The following is a 20,714-nucleotide window of genomic DNA, read 5'->3' as shown; positions in this document are numbered from 1 at the left end:
CCTACTGGTGATTTGGAAGTCACGATTACCATTCTTGCTGTGAAGTTATGGAGACATTATATTTTAGTAGGAATGCAAGATTTTTTTTTACGAATCCAAAAAGTCTTCAATATCCATTACTTGGAAGGATTTTGATATGAGGCAGCGAAAGTGAATTGTATTGCTTAATGAACATGATTGTACGATCAGGGTGATCGTAAAGTTTGTTCTAGCTGAAGCACTTGGTGAGAAGACTACAGTAAGATTAATATCTGGCACGTTGCCAAGAGTATCATCTTGTGGATTGAAAACCAACGGAAGAAAAATTAAGAATGGAAGATCGAGAAGAAGTTATACTTGTTAAGTAACAAGTTAGTACATTTACTCCAGTGTTGAGTAACAACCTTTCCCAGACAGTGCAACATTACTTATTTGTTTTATGGAAAAGAGAATTGGTTTACGGAACTGCTGAGTTTCTTAAGTATGTTGGTTGTGCAGTTTCCGAAGTAACGCCATAAGGATCATGAAATGTGTCATGTGAGTCGGTTTTTGATGACTTGTGAATGGAATGTTTCTGGGTAGAGAAAGATTCGATCAAGAAAGAGTTTTAGTAGACCCTGAGACTATGGATGAGTCTCCTCAAAGTATTCAGGTGATTAAGTTTAACCTGAAGGTAGCCAGGAATGGCAAAAGAGACTAACAGATTGATATGCCACTAATCGAGTGTGTAAGGTAAATGGTTTGATATTTTTGGAAATTTCACCACGAACAGAAATGGCGAGAATTGGAAAGGAGACAAGATAAGATTTAGACACATCAGACCATTTTTTTTATCACTAAAGGAATCAATAAAGTTGCATACAAGTGGTGATGTCTTCAGAGTTGGCTAAGGTACTTAATGTATTTTGGGTTGGATGCGTTGTCACTAAGTGGCAGAGTCGTTACATGGGACTTTGGTGCAACTATTGAGAATTAAGCCGGATCTGATTGGTGAGGAACTAATGTCGACTTTGGATTGGAAAAAGAAGGTCCTAAGAATTAAGACAGAGTAAGTAGTAAAAGCTTTGTGAAGGAAATCATTCAGTAGAAAATTATGTGGGAGAAAGAGAATCGGATGAGAGAGATTTACTCGAAGCTATTGTTGGAGTGTAGATGATTTAGTTGGTTGCTGGAATTTCGGGGACGAAATTCTATAAGGAGGGGAGATTGTCACAGCCCGTCCCGGAATTTTTAATTCCGAGGACATGAAATTACGGAAATGTCCCTAATACGTGACTAAGGTATAATTTTCACGTTCGTTATATCTAAGCTCCAAAAAAATTTGGTAATTAGAGTGGAGACTTAGACTTAAATTTTATGATGGAATTTTATGAAATTGAGTTTGGATTGGACATGTGGGATCCCCACACCTCAAAACCCTCCTCATTTCCCGTATACTGTCCTTCATACTCTCTCTCTTCCTCAGACCTCACTCTCTCTCTCTCTCACCCTCTCGAACACACAGGCAACCATCAAAACCACCTAAAACTAATACCAACGCCGGATTTAAAACCACCATCAAACTCCTGGAACCTCCACGATCACGATGGTATCCATTTCAGGTAAGTTTTGCTTCGGAAAATCCTAGTTTCAAAGTTCCCGTGAAATGGTACTGTTCATGATATTCTAAATGACTACGTTTTAGGCTAAAACAAGATCACAGCGAGCTTAGTGAGGTCCCAAGGAAGCTCGGAGTGCTTGAAGTTTTTGGACGTAAGAACACGGAGATCGACAAGTTCAAAGTTTGGCCGGAGCTTTAGAGGCATTTTCCGGCGAATCCCCGGCGATTTAGGAGTCGAGGTAGGTATCAATCTCTTCCTCTCGTCAAGTACTACAACTTTCCTTTTTATTTCACTCAATTTCATTGAGTATTGAAGAAGTTATACTCATTTGAAAAATACCCAGTTTCCGGCGACCTCCGAGGCTTTCGAGGCCGTTTCCGGCCAAACCACGGCGAACTAGGTGTTGTGCAAGGTACCATTCTCTTTGCCTCTTCAAGGGCTACAACTTTCGTTTTTGAATCACTTGATTTCGTTGAGAAATGACAAAGTTATGGCAATTTGAAAAACTGCCCAGAAAACGGCCGCCGGAAAAACCAGTCCGGCGACCCAAGGAAGAAGAAGGTGCTACAGTAAAAATAAAAAATAAAAATAAAATTATTTTAAAAATATGTCGACGTCCGTGACGTCGAGTAGATCACTGTGGTATATTCATATACCTAAATTGAACACCGTATGAGAAAGTTATTGAGGATTGTTGGTTAGGTGTTCAAATAACGTTTTATAATTTTCACATTTAGGTGAAAATGTGAATTGACGATCCGACCGTTGGATCGTCACCAAACTTTGATACGTTGTAATACGTAATATTTGAGGATTATTGGAACTTACGGATTGGGAATCCGAGTTACGGATCTTCCGGAATTGGAATTGTAAGTCCATAATATAAAATGTTAACCGTCACTTAGTTTTGGAAATTGACGGAGATCCGACCGTTGGATGGTAATGAAATTTTAGGATGTTGTCCTAGAGGTATAATGTGGACCTCTGGAAGTTATGGATTTAAAATCTGAGTGGTGGATCTTCCGGATCAATCTACGTAGTGACGTATTTTATATAAGTTATATATTCTATCACTATGAATTCTGAGGTTGGAATTGATTATTGTTTTAGGCGTCGATCGTCATGACGCCTTGGCGTATTGTGCTAGGGAGTTGTAGGGCGAACTCCAGGTGAGTGGGCAGTTTTGTTTTCCGTATATATATATACTTGACGTTTCCCAGAAATTGAATTGAAATGAAAATATGTTTAAAATGAAATGCATATGAGTTATGTGGAAAAACGGGAAGTGAAATACCATGCATAGAATTGATATGAAAAGTATATAGAAATGTGAGTTGAAATGCCATGCATGAATTAATATATGATGCATATGTATGAATTGGTGCGGTGGACGCACATGTAAGAATTGATTTATGATGCATATGAATGAATGGTGCGGCGGACGCACAGGTGAGTATCAGGTGAGTATTTAAATATTGTTATGATGATGTTGATGTATATTGAGCTCAAATCCTGCACCATGGTTTAGTGCTTATAGTATTCACCGCATCGCACGCTCGCCTTGGATCCAAGTAGATGCTGGTCGCACAGTCCACGCGGAGTGGGTGCGACAGGCCAGTCGAAGAGTGTTAGTGAGATTTCGACTGGTGGGTGACCTTAGATTATGTGCACAGATGATTAATGAGAAAGCACTAGAGCGTAACTTGTGTGCAGAAGGCCGGACGGGTCACAGAGGTGACTCCGGTAGAGTGATAGTGATAGATTTTGAGCTCTAGGTTCAACCGTACAGGCTATTAGAGGGCCTCCGGTTGATTACTTTCTTGCACCTGATATGATTATTGTTGATGCATCCATATTTAACTGTTGAATTAGACATGGCATGGCATGATTGATAAAGAAAAATGTTGAGATAGTAAAAATGAAGTTTTGAGAATATATATGTATATTTATATTTTACATTTCTGGGAAAGTATACAGGTTTTACGGAGAGGGGTTACAACGTTTTGAGAAATGTTTGGATTTGGAAAAGAATTGTTTTACTGACCCACTCAATTTTGGTTTTGCGCCCCTCCAGGTTCAGGAATCACAAAGGTGTGGTGACTACGAGGAATTCGACGGTGTTCTGACAGATTGGACAAAATTAGGACTCACCTTCGGGTGTATCAACTTATAAATTGTATCTTAAAGCTTCTGTACTGTGCAAATGGTTACGTCACTCTCACGTGACGCCCAGCATGCCCTCCTTCGGGACGGGGTGTGTCAGACAAAATAATGAATGGAAAATTAAAAAAACATCCAACTGCAAGGACGATTTGACTAATTATAAAAGTTAGGAAGTTAACCGACCAAAATTAAAGTTCATAGAAAAAATTGATAATAACGTACAAGTTCAAGATAAATTGGCCAATACCACTTGAGGATTTCTCATCAAATTTATGTCCAAAATGTATGTCATTTTGAGATTGAAGTTTAAAGTTGAGTATAAATTAGAAAAATAATTAAATGAATGTTTTAAATGACTATGTATTAAAATATTGTATTTAAATGGTTATGTATTAAAACATTGTATTTTTCAACTAATAAATTTAAGAATGTTGCATGACAAACTAGTGACATAACTTTTTCTTAAGACGAAAGAATATTGACATAATTTTTTTTAAGTCGAAAGAGTGACGTGAAACATACTAGTGGTAGCATTTATCAAAGAATGTGATCCACAAACAATTTATTAAGAAAGAATGCAAAATGTAAAGCACATTGGCAAGGAGGGAAGGATTGATGTTGAAGCTTTGAGTGCGACGCAAGTCTTGATATCGTGGGCCCTCTTTGCTCCCACGGTTCAGACGCTCAACTCACTTTGAAAGCCGACGTCCACCAAATTCCCACGTGTAGCTTTATCGTGGGGACCACTTTTCATCACACAGTGATGGGCCCCAACGGCACCATCATTCGACATCTGTCCCCCAAATTGGCACAATGTGGAAACTCCTACCACTTCTCTCCACATAGAAAGAACAGACCTTGAGCTTACCAAATTCATAAACCCTCCATCCTTTTTAATTTCCACCCTTTTATTTTTGTATATTTTCCCGAATTTCTTCCCAATTTTTGGATTTTCATGATCATCTCCAATTGTTCTGGAGCACAATCACAAAGGTAGATTCAATTTCAATCAATTTCTCCACTTTTTTTTATTTTTTTTTTATTTTTTATCTTTTACTTTTAGTTGAATTTCTCTAATGGGCACCTCGGTTTTCTTACCAAAGTACAAAAATTACATAATTTTCTTGAACATCTCGTTTCTGCTACTGGGATGTGCTTTCTTGATTGCACATTTTGAAGCTTCAGATTTTCCGGTTCTAAGCACTACTGAGATAAGCACTTCTGGGATTTCCAGATTTTCTGGTTCACTAGATTGCAAGGGTTTTCTTGGTTTAGATGACTACAAAGCAAAGTGCTTTCACCTTAAATCCAAAAACCCATGTGTCTCCCAAGGCTATATAAACTATCTTAACATTTTCTACTGCAAATTTGGAACTTTTCCTCAATTGGGTTATTGTTGTATGTTTCTTTGGCTTCTGGTTTTGTTCTATTTGATGGGAAACACAGCTTCCGAGTACTTTTGTTCTTCACTTGATAGTTTATCTAAGCTGTTAAAATTGTCCCCAACAATTGCTGGGGTAACTCTGCTTTCTCTTGGCAATGGAGCCAATGATGTGTTTTCCAGTCTTGTTTCGTTTATGGGTGGCGGGACGGGCGAAATCGGTCTTAATACAATTTTGGGTGGTGCTTCTTTTGTGTCGTGTGTTGTGGTTGGAATCTTAAGCATTTCGATGCGCAAAAGGCACATTCGAGTTAACAAATCGGACTTTGTGAGAGATATTTGCTTCTACCTTTTGGTCATTGTATGTTTGGGTGTTATCTTGATTCGCAAGGAAATAGATGTGTGGGCTGCAATGGCTTTCTCCTCACTCTATATTGTCTATGTGATTGTGGTTTACGTCTCACACACTCGTCGGAAGAAATGCTTTGAATTGAGCTGTAATTCGAGCAATGAGATTGACTTGACTGTGCCAATTCTTAGCAGCATTGAAGAGGAAGATCTCAGTGCTGCAGAGGAAGGAGCTGCACAAGGCAGTTCTGAAGTAGTACAAGTCAAGAAATGCTGCTCTAATCTTATATCATCGGCTTTTTTTCGCACGCTAATTTTCATACTTGAGCTGCCGCTTTATCTGCCCAGGAGATTGACTATTCCTGTAGTTTGTGAAGAAAGATGGTGTAAGCCATATGCAGTTGCTTCAGTGACACTAGCACCAGTGCTTTTGTCAACACTTTGGAACCATCAATTTGGAAATGTTAGCTTCAAGACGAAGCTTGCAATCTATATTATTGGATTGGTTTTTGGAATCACTTTTGGGATTGTTGCTTTTTTAACAACTGAGAAGTCAAGCCCACCCAAAAAGTGCTTAGTTCCTTGGCTTACTGCAGGGTTTGTAATGAGTATTACTTGGAGTTATCTTACAGCTCAAGAATTGGTAGGGTTGTTAGTTTCATTAGGGTACATATTAGGTGTGAGTCCTTCAATTTTAGGGCTAACAGTCCTTGCTTGGGGCAACTCACTTGGAGATTTGATAACCAATTTGACAATGGCTTTGAATGGTGGAACAAAGGGAGCTCAGATTGCATTTTCAGCATGTTATGCTGGCCCTATCTTCAACACTCTGTTTGGATTAGGGTTATCGCTTGTTGGCTCAGCTTGGTCTAAATTTCCATCACCCGTCTTGTTCCAGAGCGATCCATACCTCTTGGAGACGGTGTGTTTCTTGGCAGTCGGCTTGCTTTGGGCACTCGTGGTTTTACCGAGAAGAGGTATGATGCTTGATGGGGTGTTGGGAGCTGGGCTTTTGGTTGTGTACATCAGTTCCATGTCTTTGAGGTTGATTCGAACACTTGGGTCTGTAAAATTTTAACTAGTTACAATGTAAATAATTACTTACACGCTTTGTTTTGTGTAGTTGAGAAACTAAGTTGATTGCTGCTTTTATATAGCTTAATATGAGGTGTTAAGTGTAAATTGATAAGCCTTTAGTTTCTAATTCTTGTGTAAAGTATATCTTAAAGCAATGAAAAATATATGTAGATAGAATTGTTTTGTTTGAGTCTAACCAAACTGTCAATGATTTGGCATCTATTTAGCCAAAATGATTCTTGAGATTTGCATAACTCCTTACTTTGGTTTATGAGATTTAAAATCGATAGAAGTGGTCCTTGAGTATGTCTGCCCTCAATCATTTTGGTTCTTTTGTGACAAATCTCGGTTAAATAAGATCAAAATGACAAAAATACTCCCAATTCAAAATTTGAGGGTATTTTTGTCATGTTGATCCTTATTTAACATAAGTTTTTCTCGGAATGACCAAGATGTTTGATGGTGGACAAACTCAAGGATTACTTCCATCGATTTCAAATCTTAGAAACCAAAGTGAGAAGTTATGCCAATTTCAGGAACCGTTTTGGCTAAACTGCATTTTCTTTTGCATATGGAAACTACATAGCTTGGGAAATGACCTGTCTTTTCGCCAGGGTATGACTTTGGCAAGAGATTCAACAATTGCAGGTTTGAGTTGTAAAAATAGCCTCATTAAAAACAAAAAGACGAATGAGTTGTGTTAGCGCCAGTCATCCATTGCACATGAAGCTACACGTGAGAGCATGTGATATGAAAAAAGCGAAAACCCTAATCTTCCCCCAACCTGAGCAAACATGAGCCAACAAACGTGTGGTTGTGCTGCCTTAGGCACCCAAATTTGTGGCAGCTCTGCTTACTTGCCTTGTGGAAGCTACGAATCTCACTTGTGTGGTGAAGTTGCAGGTGGTCTTCGATTGTGTGTCCTTATCCTCCATTGAGATTAGGGGACCGGTGGATTCTATTATTGGATTAGTGTAGATTTTGTTTGTGCCGCGTCTTGGCGGAATATGTGGTCTCGCCTATGAGTGTCAGCTTGATGTGGTCTCGTCTTGGTGACTTTAGATGGTCTCGCTCTCCTATGATGACTTTGTGTGGCCTCACTCATAAGCGAAAATCGGTGTGTGCACTAGTACTAGTTTGTTGAATCTATCATTCTTGTGACAAATTTGTACTAGTGCACCTTGCTTGTGGTAGTCATATAGGGGTTTTTAATTAATCTTTTGTTTGTGCAAATTCACTCCAAATCAATGTATTACTATTAGTCACTAAAGCAATGTATCCAATTGGCACCCTTGTAATTGTTTGTGATGATCAATGAAATACAGCTATCATTTATTGTCAAAAAAAAAAAAAAAAAAAGAAAGAGGAGCAATTATTCCTATAGGCGAGAGAATACATGCTACTTTGCCTCCTGGTCTAGCCTCATTGCCTCAATCGCATCAAACACCTTTGCCCTACATCAACCGTGCCCAAGACATCAGGGAAATGTTGGACAACTATGTAGTCCTATCTACATTATTTTCACTTTACTACCTGAAAGTTTACCAAGTTTCAACATTTACTATCTAAATTAAATTCTTTTTTGACATTTTCGTAGACAAAATGTTATCTAACAACAGATTCTTAACCTCCATCACACTTGCTGATAAGAGATTTGTTAACTCGGAATGATAAAATAGATGAGCTCTAAAATGATTTAAAGTAACTAATCAAATAACACATAAATAAATAATTTGTGAATCCTTCCATTTCTTCTATCTCTATAATATAGTAAAGAAATTATAACTTAAAAACTAGTCTTTAAAATAAAAAATCATATACTTCAACGTTGGCAGCGCATCATTTTGCCACGAAATAACACTCTCCCACCTCTCTCTCTCTTCCCTCTCTTTTCCTTTCCTTTTCTCTCTGACTTGCTCTCTCTCTCTCTCTTCTATTTGCCATTCCAAAAACCATACCTAGTTGTAATGGAGCAACTTCCAATACGTATATAGGGAAGGGCCTCAGTTTTGTGTTAACCCTAGGCCACGAAAATGCCAAGGTCGCCCCAAGATAGATTTTTGAGTGTATGTATCTTTAGTGACATTATACAAACGATTGATTGAATACTTAAAAATAAAATGTCAACTATTTATATTATGTCATTTAGTACTACATTGACTATGTTCGTGGTGCATTAATTTTTTTTTTCCCTAACTACACCGCAGGCACAAATCATCACATAAACAAATTATGGGATTTCGTGCCAAATCAACTTGCATCTTCGGACACAAATCATCTCATAAACGATTTATGGGATTTCGTGCCTAGTCAACTTGCATCTTCATCATGAAAACAAGTACACAGCAGCAGAAATTGAATAGAAATCCAAAGGGGATAATGATCAAACAGTTTGCCTTCGAATCAAAAGAGCAGAGGGGTACTTAACCTTCGTTTTTATGCTCAATTTTGCTTAACATTTGTTTATGAAAGATGATTTCCACAAACCTTTCTTCTATATCCATGCTCACCCTTGTTTATTTATGATTTTTGAATCAAATAAAGCAAAAACGAATCAAGAAATATGAATAAACAGATGTGCTAAAAGAGAAAGAGGCGTGTAAATATCGTCTCTCTTGTTTTTGTGATGAAATATAGACAAGTTGATTCGGAACAAAAATTTGTGTATGAGAATTTCTTTTTTATTACTACTAAGAGTAGAGGAAAGAGTTTGAAACTTCAATAATTTAGGCGAGAGGGAATTTCGAACTCAGGACGCATGGTGGAAACCCAACATTTCCACCACCCTATTCACTATAATATTGAATTAGGTATACGACATTGTAAAGAAAAAAAATGAAATAGTACATAAATGTTGACACTCATTTAACTTAAAGGTGATAAAGTGCAAAATAACTCATAATTTTTTTTCAAGTTAACAACCAATTGTATTGTTACACGTGGCGTACTGAACTATATTCTCGGCACACTGAAAAAAAATATCTCCTTTATATCGTCAACCCTCCTATTTTTAGGCATTATCACTTGCCACGCCACCCTATATGGATTGTCACTTGTATGGTTTCATTACATGAAAATTAGAGAGTGACATGATTTGATTTTGAAACATTTCATATTCAACTTGTTTTAGTTGGTTATAAAGACTAGGGCGACGACGTGATTTGAAACATTTCATATTCAATGAGTTTTGGTTGGTTATAATATAAGGACTGGAGCGACGACGTGATTTGATTTTGAAACATTTCATATTCGACGAGTTTTTGTAGGTTATACAAACCGGAGCAACGCCATTTTTTGCCCTAGTCGGGTTATGGTGTGCAAAATATGCCCTTCCACATGTTCGAAAATATGCCCTTCCACATTTTCGAAAATATTCACACCATGCTGCTAGATGCTCAAACTGATAATTATTGAGCGCGACATTAAGGCAGGAGGACGATTGATCCAACAAAGGCCGGCCCCCATATCGACTTGGAATCTTGTCAAGTGGTCGTATGAATTTGGAGCCTAGGGATATATTATTACTTTATTAGCTACGAGCCAAATCAAATAATGCACGATCGTATGTGGCTCAGTTTATGGCCATGATCTTTGTGTTGAGTCATGTTTTCCAAGACTCACTGTGTTCCAAAGAAATTGTGGCAGTCTACTATTCAAACTAATGCAATAGTAGGAGAGATTTAACTTTTGTTATTGTACTGATTTTTCACTGGAAGAATTAAAGTAACTATAATTTTCTTGAACTCTGAAATCTAGAAGAACTAAACTCTCATCTTAAAATCAATACATGATATATATTTATATCTGACTCAATTAACAAAATGAAAAGGAAAAGAGAAATGGTCATTTTGGTTCCGGTCTCTAATCGGCCTAGTTGTTAGAATTAAACTTTTTTTATTTAAATAGTTTGATCAAAGTCCCTAGCATATTTTTCATTTTTAAATGGGATATTTTGATATAGGCGCCTCAATTTTGAATTTTTTAGATCAAACATGTCACATCCCAGTCTCGGCTCCACCACTCGCTTAACTTCGGAGTTCCGATAGAACCAGAAGCCAATGAGTTCCCAAAAAGTCTCATGCTATAGGAGGTGGGCATGTACATATAAGGCACATCACCCATTCTTCGTTGGTCGATGTGGGATGTTACAATCCACCTCCCTTAGGGACCTGATGTCATCGTCGGCATATTTGCACCACATGGCATAGTGGCTTTGATACCATTATGTCACATACTAGTCTCGGTTCTGACGTAGCAAGATACTATCCGCTTTGGGCCACGACTACGCCCTCACGGTTTTGTTTTTAGGAACTCACACGAGAACTTTCCAGTGGGTCACCCATTCTGGGAATGCTCTCGCCTGAACTCACTTAACTTCGGAGTTTCGATGGAACCCGAAGCCAGTGAGTTCCCAAAAGGTCTCGTGCTATAGAAGGCGGGTATGTACATATAAGGCACGTCACCCCTTCTCCGTTAGTCGATGTGAGATGTTACAAAACATACATGCCTTTTAGTGATTTGATTAAGCATTTTTTGTCATAATTTGGGTGCTATATGCACATTATATTGTAACAAATTTCCTATAATCTAGCATTTTAATTACACTCTTCTCCATTAGAGATAATTGTAAAAAATAAAAAAAGTTGGTTAGATTCAATTTATTTTCACAATAATGCTACAATTTAGCAATAATTATCTACGATTTAAGATATTTTCTTTCCAAAATAGTTTAAAATATTTTTAAATCCCACAAAATCAAACGTACCGAAATAAGTTTTTCTTTTAGTACGTTAAGAGAAAATAGGATTGAGAATAATATAAACGTACCAATACACAATGTGTACAAAATAAAACATACCAAAATAAAAATAATGTACAATATGTATCAAATCAAACGTACCAAAATTGCAAATAAACGTACCAATTAATGATTTTTGTAAATTCAAACTTACCCGCAAATAATATATACGTAATGTATCATACCTAATAATAATTCATCAACAACTATACTTAAAAAAACAACAACAAAAAAAAATATAAGTTCACAAAAAAAAATTGAAAAAATTACATGGAGCTTTTATGTTGATCACCAACTATTTGAAAAAAAAACCCATTTGGAAAAAGAAATAATATTAAATGTTTTCATAACAAAAAAAAAAACAATGATCGAAAAAACATATATGGAATAATAGAAAATATAGTTTAATTACTAATATCTCCACTAAATAAGGAAAAGTGCATCATGCAAATAAAATGATAAATTCAAAAATTATTTTAATTTTAAAAATATAATAATGACATGTAATTTAGCTTGAGGTGGTTATTGGTCAAAGTACTTTAATCAAATTTTAAAGAGGCATAGATGTTTAATCTAAATGATATAGAAAAACTGTAGGGGATTCTAATTTTCCCTTTTTAAATTGACATATAATGACTTGTAAAAAACTTAATATTCAAATAATGACATGAAGAATAGTCAATGGACCTTGATCAAAAATGAAAAAAAAAAAAAAGGTTTCAATTAATAGGAAGGTGAAATTTGGCGGGAAAGGGTCAATTTGGCGGATAAATGAAGAAAAGTTGATCGATAGAATGAATGAGGGTCCTCTCCAAATCCTCTTTGTAAGAATCCGAGGATCATCCAATCATGTCCGTTCATCGTACATCGTAAGGTCAGAAATCATTATAAATTTTTTATTTAAAATTGAATATAAATAGTACCTGATGAAAACTAGCCACACAATGTACGATGAATAGACGTGATTGAAGGATCCCATCCGAAGAGGATTCTCATTCCCATAGAATATAGAAAAAGTATGAAGGTGACACCTCATAATTAATTAGCGGATAAATGTAATTAATGGCTAGAAGTCATAGACATGAATTCAACCAAACCAAAAGGTCCATGTTGCAAAAAAAAAACCATTTCTTCCTAGGTAATTAGGGTACGCCAAAACTTTGACAAAGAAATATGAGTAAGAGATGTGCAATGGAATCGCACGGGAGATTTTTCCCATTGATTTGTGTGGAGTGACTTCTAACCATCAACAATCGGAAATAGAAATGCTAAGGAGATTTTTTTTAAATGAGACTCTTTGTGGATTTTGCTACTTTATATTTTTGGCACAATGTTCTAATATGTTGTCACAAGAATGAGTGTTAAAATTGTGAGGTAGCAGAAAGTCCATGGAGAGTCATACTTTCAGAGAGTCTCCTTAACATTTCTCTAGAGAAATTGTATACATGCACGTGTAAGCGATTGTCTGATTGGTAAATTATGTATAAGTAATTGAGATGATAATAAGAATATTATTCATAAACACAATTTTTTTTAAATGTAGAAAAATTAGGTGAGATTATTCTTTGGCAATGGTCACGTGCGAGACACATACCCTCTTCCGAATTGGAGAGGACCATTACACCTAGAAATTCCACTCATGTCTCTCCTCCACCAAATTTATTAATAATAAATAAAAGTAAACAAAAAAGATACAAGCGGGGGGACTATACCTATACTCGCAAAGACAAGAGTGATCAACAAAAACGATAATAAGGACAAAAAAAAATGTCACGAGCATGAGCAAAGGTTACAAAATCGGGAACCGTAGACCACTAGACTTAAACATAACTTTATGCCCCAAACGAAACTAAAGCATCTACAACATAATTTTCTTCTCTATAAGTATGTGTAGACATAAATCGTATTTGACGAAGACGCTAGAGACAATTCTTCCAATCTACCATAAGAAACCCCTTAACCACATTAGCCCCATATATCATTTAACACAGGATAGGGACAAAAACTTACATTTTTTTTTTACATGCAGTTAAGAGATGAGCTCTATCTGCATGCAAAAATCACGTGTGTTAAAGAATATTTATTTTGTGTATTTAAGTATATCACTATTGAGATAAGTAATGAAAACTCTATATAGAACTATAGAAGTGACACGAGGCAAAAGGAGTCACTCACTCTCTTGAATATCATAAGGTCTTGCATCATTGTTATTCATTAGGAGAGAGGATACATTTCGTGAGGCCCGTTCCAGTCAATTCAAAGGTTGTCCCAATTTTTGGAGCACTGCAATCTTAAACCCATGCTGAAATCTGACCGGTCACAAAAGCTGTCAATTTTTGTCCAATTGCTTTGCAGTATAGTCCAAGATACGGGTACATATATCATTTTCTGAGAAATGAAAGAACATACCATGTATCAGTAAGGCAACAAGGAGTTCAACCTCTCTTACCATGTATCAACTAATGTAAACTAGTACATAAGCTCAATTGTTTGATCTCCTTTTTTGATGATGTTATTTTTACTCCGACTCAACACTAGGATTCCTTCTCATTTCTGTTCATGCGGTTAAAACTTAGAAGCCATCATACTATTTTCTCGAGAGTATCGTGGTTGGTTACTGACGTTGAAGCATGTTTTACGTCGAAAACCTTATAAAGTTTCATTACTAATTAAATCAAAGTCTTTTGTTTCTCTTCCCTCTCTTGCCCTTTCCTTCTCTCTCTGACTTATTCTCTATCTCTTCTATTTGCAATTCCAAAAACCATACCAAGTTGTAACGGAACAACTTCCAATATCTATATAGGGAAGGGCCTCAGTTTTGTGCTAATCCCTAGGCCACCAAAAAGCCAAGGTCTGACTATCGTTAACTAGAATAGGATCCTCTCCAGATTCCTTCCATCCGAATCTTTCGGATCTTTCAGTAATGCATGTTCAACTGAAAATCAAACGACTAGAAATTAAGTAACTTTATTTACCTTCTCATGTTCATCTTGACTCCCTTCACCTTCTCATATTCATTTTCTTTCCTCTTCGACTCTCTTCTCTCTGTATACTCTCCATCTCTCTCTCCGACTCTCTTCTCTGTATCTTCTCCATCTCTATCTCTCTCTAGCTTCAGAATTGAAGAATCCAGAGGATCCAGTTGAAAGGGATGTGGAGAGAAATCCCAGCCCTCCCTAACAGACACAAATCATCACATAAACAAATTATAAGATTTCGTGACAAATCAACTTGCATTTTCATCACGAAAACAAGTGCTAATTAAGCAGAAATTGAATAAAAATTGAAGGAGGATAAGGATCAAACAGTTTACTTTCGAATCAAAATAGAGGAAGGACAATTACCCTTCGTTTTTATGCTCAATTTTGCTTAGTATTTGGTTATGAAAGACTATTTTCACAAACCTTTCTCCTATCCATGCACACCTTGTTCATTTATAATTTTTGAATCAATTAAAGAAAAAGAGAATGAAGAAACATAAATAACTATGGTCCGTTGAAAAAGAAAGAGGTGTATAAATATCACTTCTCTTGTTTATTTGATGAAATAAATGCAAGTTGATTTGGAAAAACTAGTTTAACTTATAAGTAGTAAAGTGAAAGAAAAAAAAAATACTCAAATTTGTTTATTCAAACATAAAGAGAGGCTATCGCCACCCATCCTCCTTATGTTGTCAACACTCACATTAATTCTTAGGCATTATCACTGGCCACACCACCATACATGGACTGCCACTTGTATTAGTCTATGATTCATTACATAAAATTAGAGGGTGACGTGATTTGAATTTGAAATTTTTTTTAACATTTCGACGAGTTTTAGTTGGTTATAAAGACTAGAGTGACACAATTTTTTGCCCTAGTCGCATTATAGTACTCTGCGTGCCGGTCGACGACCGGGCTGTGCAAAGTATGCCCGTCCACTTGTTCGTAAATAGTCACACCATGCTGCTTACTGTTCAAACTTTGAATGCGAAGTTAGGCAGGAGGACGATTGATCGATCAAAGACCGCCCCCCCCCCCCCCCCAAATATGAACTTGGAATTTTGTCAAGTGGTCCTATGAATTTCCAGCCCATGGATATATTATTACTCTATTGGCTACGAGCCAAATCAAATAATGCATGATTGTATTCTGGCTCAGTTTATGGCCATGATCTTTGTGTGTGGAGATAATAGACTTACTGAATTTTTCGTGCAGCTAGTTGCAGTCATGTTTTCCTGAACACTCTATGGTTTAGAAAATTGGTGGTTGTGGAGCAAAAAATATTTAAAATATTATACAGACGATACGGAGACTTTTTTTTTTTTTTTTTGAAGAAGAAGTCAATAATGCTCTCCAACATCTTTGGAGTTTTGAGCAACTGACTATGAACACCAACCTCCTCTACTCCTCGCATGGAAAAATTAAAGGCATTAAAGATAAGATTTATCACAAAACTCTATCTTTAATACATTCAAATTGAAGATCAACTCAAACAAGTAAGGAAGCTTCATCACAATCAATAAATGCTATTATCATCATCATCCCGAGATATTATCTCCTAATTAACATCTTGGGATAATTCTCTCCTCATCCTTACCATGGATGACTCACCTAGACCAATGGGAAGTGGGCAAGTGTAGGGCAACAACCTACACCTAAGTCGGTCACCTCCTTATAAATACCTGTTTGGGCCCAAAATATTATTTTGGGCCGAGCTTAGAGTTGTTCTCAGCCTAGTAATCTTCTTTTAGAATTATCATGGGTCGTCCAGTCATCGCGGGCCGTCCAGTCAAGATCGACCAAATCCTATTACAGGACAAATTGGTTTAGATAAGGATGAAGTAGTTGAGACCTAGTGCAATGGGGAGTCTTAATAGGCTAAGGATGCTGAGACTTAAGAGATGAATCTGGTTTGTTAGTTAGCTTGGTTCAAAGTCCTTTTGGAGTTAGGATTGGCCGAAAACTAATCAGATTAGGTTGAGAAGTTCTAATCTGAGTATGATTTTAGCCCAGCTATGAAGGGTTTCCCTACTATAAATATAGGAGGGAGTGTACATTCAAAGCTCTCGCCAAATCAATATACAAATTGCCCTGCGCAAAGCTTCTCAACAACCTTGAGAATTTTATCCTTATCTTTTTCCTTCCCGCCAACACATCTTTAATTTGGATAAACATCACTGTGAAGGCAACCGGCGGCATCTTCAGTTTGGATAAACAGCACTGGAGCCGTAGAATCAGCCGATCAAGGAGTACCTTCAGTTTGGATAAACAACACTACTTCGAGACCGACTGGTTATTTATCCAAGTCTCGGTCGACAAGGATTTTCGAGTCCTTGTTGGTAGAGGTCATATCATTAGTCTTCTCGGCGAAGTGATGTGTTACATGTTACTACATTCGGCACATTGAAAGCCGAATTTGATTATGAACTTCGCAGAACTAGCAGCCTTGTCTTCAGGCTCTAGAACCTGAAGGCTGAGACGTGTTCCTTCTTCGGCCATAGTCGCAAGATCAAAAAGTCAATAGCACGCCCAACGCCACATCAATATATTTTACTCCCTGGCCGAACTCGGCCGATGAGTTGGCACACCCCGCACACAATCGAAGGACGTAGTTAGCTTATTAATTACTTGACCTGTGCACCACATAGGCTTGATAGTTTTTATGGTCAACATTTTGGCACGCCCAGTGGGACCCAATGTTAAAGCTACGAAGTTCATGACAATTGAGACACGGTTAGTAAAAAAGAGAATAGTCATGGGAAAATCGACGACTAATCTTCCAGTCCAGAACCCAGGACAAGATGGCTTGTTACAGGCACATATTCTTCATGCTACCGTGATACCTGAAGCTATAAATGCGACATGCCGAGAAAATGAAGTTAGACTCGGCGACCAACCTCGTGGTGCAAAAATCCCCACCAAAACGTCAAAAGGAATTTTTTGTTGAATGAATAGTGGATGATTGTGATGAGGACGATGGTGATGCTTCGGACCCACCAACCAGATCGTTTCTTCGACGGCGACTTAAAGAGCAATCTCGGTAATTTAAGCAAATGTTCAGCCGAGAAATAAAAAAACATACGTGAAGAAATGCATGATATCTTAGTTATTAGAGTCCATGATAGTGAATCCGCCAATCGAATCAGGCAGTTTTTGTTCAAGAATAACCCATTACAAACGATACAAGCCGAGACAGGATCCACTTGGCTCAAAATGATTGACTTGGAAAAAAATGATGGGTCAACCAGCATTTCGGATGGCTTCGATCAGAAGGCATAAACGACATCTGTTGATATGGTCGAAGTCTTGAGAATGATTTATTCGACTTTGAAAAAGGGGCCGAAGTTTCTGAAATTCATTCATCCATATCCTGTTTATGTGGAAAGGTTTGAGTACCTCAAGGGGTTCAAGATCCTAGACTTCAGCCTTTTCGCTGGAGAGTCATCCATATCATCATTAGAACACGTGGCTCGATTTACTACTTAATGTGGGGACGTTAACAGTGATTTCCATAAGCTGCGATTGTTCAACTTTTCGTTAACGGGCTCAGCTTTCACATGGTATATCAACCTCTCATCCAGCTCTATCCACAGTTGGGAGGAACTAGTCGAGAAGTTGCATGAACAATTTTATCGATCAAGGATGGACGTATCAGTATCTTCTCTAGCCAGGATGGGTTAAGCTTTTGACGAGTCACCAATGGAATACCTTACGAGGTTTAAGTCGGCTAGAAACTAGTGCCAAGTACCTCTCCCTGAAGTCGACTTCGTTAGACTTGCTCTAAATGGCCTGGATGTAGAGTACAAAAAGAAATTCTTAGGGGCAAACTTCCGAGATATGTACGAACTGGCTCAACATGCCAAGCAATATGATTATTTTCTCTAAGAAGAGAAGATCTCAAAATCCCCATCCCGAGGAACGATCTACAAGAACCCTATGGTCAGTTATGCATCGGTCGACGGGGTAGGGTCCCAATACGCCAGCATAGATGCGGCTGAGATAGTGATTAACAAACCATATTTATGCAAAGCGTTGGCTCACGCTAACTCCAAAGATGTCAAAACCCGCTCGACCCCTGTGGAAACTGCCATTAAAGCATTAAAGGTCCACATTTTCGACATCACTAAAGCCGATGCCATCTTCGACCAATTACTGCTCTCGAAAATTATCATGCTTCGGCCATGGCATAATATTCCCAAAGCCGAAGACTTAAAAGGAAAAACTTACTACAAATATCACAACTCGAACAGACATACGACAAACAACTGTGTTATATTTCGTAATGCCATTCAAAACTGGATCGATAATGGCAAGCTCAAATTCCCTGAAAAGGCAAATGGTAGTTGACGCCGCTCTTTTCCATTCGGCGACGGTAAGCATGGTAGATGCTTATCTACCTAAAAATAAAGGAAAAGGGAAGGCCGAGTTCATTCCAATGCAATTCATCCAAAAACACAACTTTCGGCCATGACTGAAGATTGATTTGTTTTCGAATAAGTCGCCCAAAGACTTTTTAGGATCGGCTATCATCGAGTCCATGTCGAACTTCAGCACAGAGGAAACGGATGGATTTATGGTTTTGTGTAGTCGGTGCAAAGAAAAAATTATCTTAACCGAGCCAAATGAAAAGCCACTTCGGACTACAATACCACAACAGCCACCCACGGCCGCAATAACACCTCAAAACGTGCTCGACGCAGTCCAACGCCAGAAAGTTTTTGATAAGCTTGGCCCTTAAACATGGAATGACGGGCAACCTTCAGCCAGACAACGCCTTGATTTCAACGCATCGTTTTATAATAAGGATTTTTATGCACGCAACTCTAGTAGTTCGAGTTCATCTGCGAACCAAAAAACCTTCAAGCCACCTGAGTCATACGACCAACGTTGGTATAGCTATAACTCTCCTACTGTCGTATATACCGCACTGTCTAAATCATAAAAACACTGGTGTTAGCGAATAGACAGTATGGCTCGCCGACAAGCAGCCTGGGCTACTTCGACTACCAAATGGCAGCCGAAAAAAACAAAAGGTAACGAAGATGACCGACAACCTCCGTCAATCATGGCTGAGTTACTTCAAAGAAAGAAGGTGATCAATCATGACTTTGAAACCACAATTGAAGAATCTGAGAAGCGCATCAAACTTCTCATTCAGCCTGGGGAGATGAAAGCTCGTTTCGAGCACTTCAGGAATGAACCAGAAAGAAAATTTCCTCAATTACCCTCACAACATCCATTAATTAAAGTCCGACGAAATCTTCACCCACCATTTCTCAGCAAAGCTTTGGAATACATGTAGGAGTTTCACAAGACGCATTCCGCTAATGACCTATACGGCCTACCAAAAACATGCCAAGAAGCTCTTGACCTGGCACTAACTTGCCCTGATGCCGAACAGATCATCCAGAAGACAACAGATCTGGGGATGAATGTCAGGTTTCAACATATACGTAAGGATCGAGTTCTTAGCTTCGAGGTTGAACCATATACTGATATAGATACTGTTGAGCTTCATTTCTCTCTCGAGGACCTCAAATATCTACAATACCATTTTGAAGTTTTTTCAGCTGTGTCTCTCTTCGACCTTACGACCGACGAAAAAGAGCGCATAACACATCTAGATGTTTACTTGGACACAAAGGACACCCGCATCGCCTATCAAAAGTAGACCCATAAGGCTTCACAAAAACATAACCAAGTCTTAATGCCGAGCAGGCTCGAGGTTGACAATCAGAACGAAACAGGTTAAGTGGAGGTACCACAGGAACAATTGTTTGCTGAAGCAGAAGATGATCAAGCAAATAATACTCAAGAGCAAGATACCTCGCTTGAAAATCCAGAAGACGAAGATCACGACCCGATGGGTTATTCGGTCGTCAAAAATATGGAAATTAACATGGTCCGCGTTTTACCTGCTAAGTTCCAACCAACCACATCCCAACCAAATTTTCTGGATGACGACGTGGTTACCGAGGAAGTGACCTAAGTCGACTTTGTTGCCATCGAGAAGGCCGAGCAAGCAAACAAAGAATATAAACTTAAGACAGCTCTTACCGAACTATTCTCCTACTATTCTTCCATAAATATTCGACATTTAAAGTCGTTGTATGTTACAACTCATATTGAAGAATACCCAGTCTTCAAAATTTTCACCAACTGTAGGGCAACAGTCAACATCATGCATGTTTCCATCATGAAGGCATTACGACGCTCCAACGACGAACTCATCCCATCAAGGGTAAACATAAGCACCTTTGTCAGTGACAAGTCCTTGACCACGGAAGTGCTTCATTTAAAGATAAATATCGCAGGCCACAATCACATGACCGTGTTTTTCATAGTTGATTCAAAGACCGAGTATAATGCCTTGCTTGGTCATG

At 37.9% G+C, this 20,714-nt stretch overlaps 2 long non-coding RNA genes across 3 annotated transcripts in view; one reads left to right on the top strand and one right to left on the bottom strand.

The window, feature by feature from the left end:
* The first annotated feature begins 1,362 nt into the window (after window positions 1-1,362).
* LOC139190188 (uncharacterized) overlaps window positions 1,363-20,714 on the top strand; it is a 100,497-nt gene continuing 81,145 nt past the window's right edge. Inside the window, exons 1-5 of one of the 2 annotated variants that reach the window (XR_011574250.1) lie at window positions 1,363-1,580; window positions 1,664-1,818; window positions 1,924-1,992; window positions 2,691-2,749; window positions 3,655-3,836. This is a non-coding gene — a long non-coding RNA (uncharacterized lncRNA). Of the gene's footprint in view, window positions 1,581-1,663; window positions 1,819-1,923; window positions 1,993-2,690; window positions 2,750-3,654; window positions 3,839-20,714 lie in introns of both variants that reach the window. The other variant, XR_011574249.1, reaches the window with a different exon arrangement.
* Window positions 13,288-14,516, bottom strand: LOC114820159 (uncharacterized). The gene is made up of 2 exons (XR_003767541.2): window positions 14,323-14,516; window positions 13,288-13,735 (listed from the first exon to the last, which is right to left on the bottom strand). It is a non-coding gene; the product is annotated as an uncharacterized lncRNA (long non-coding RNA).

Source organism: Malus domestica, chromosome 12, assembly GCF_042453785.1.
Source record: "Malus domestica chromosome 12, GDT2T_hap1".
NCBI lineage: Eukaryota > Viridiplantae > Streptophyta > Magnoliopsida > Rosales > Rosaceae > Malus > Malus domestica.
The sequence above is the reverse complement of the archived record's forward strand: the minus strand, read 5'-3'. Positions and strand labels throughout refer to the sequence as shown.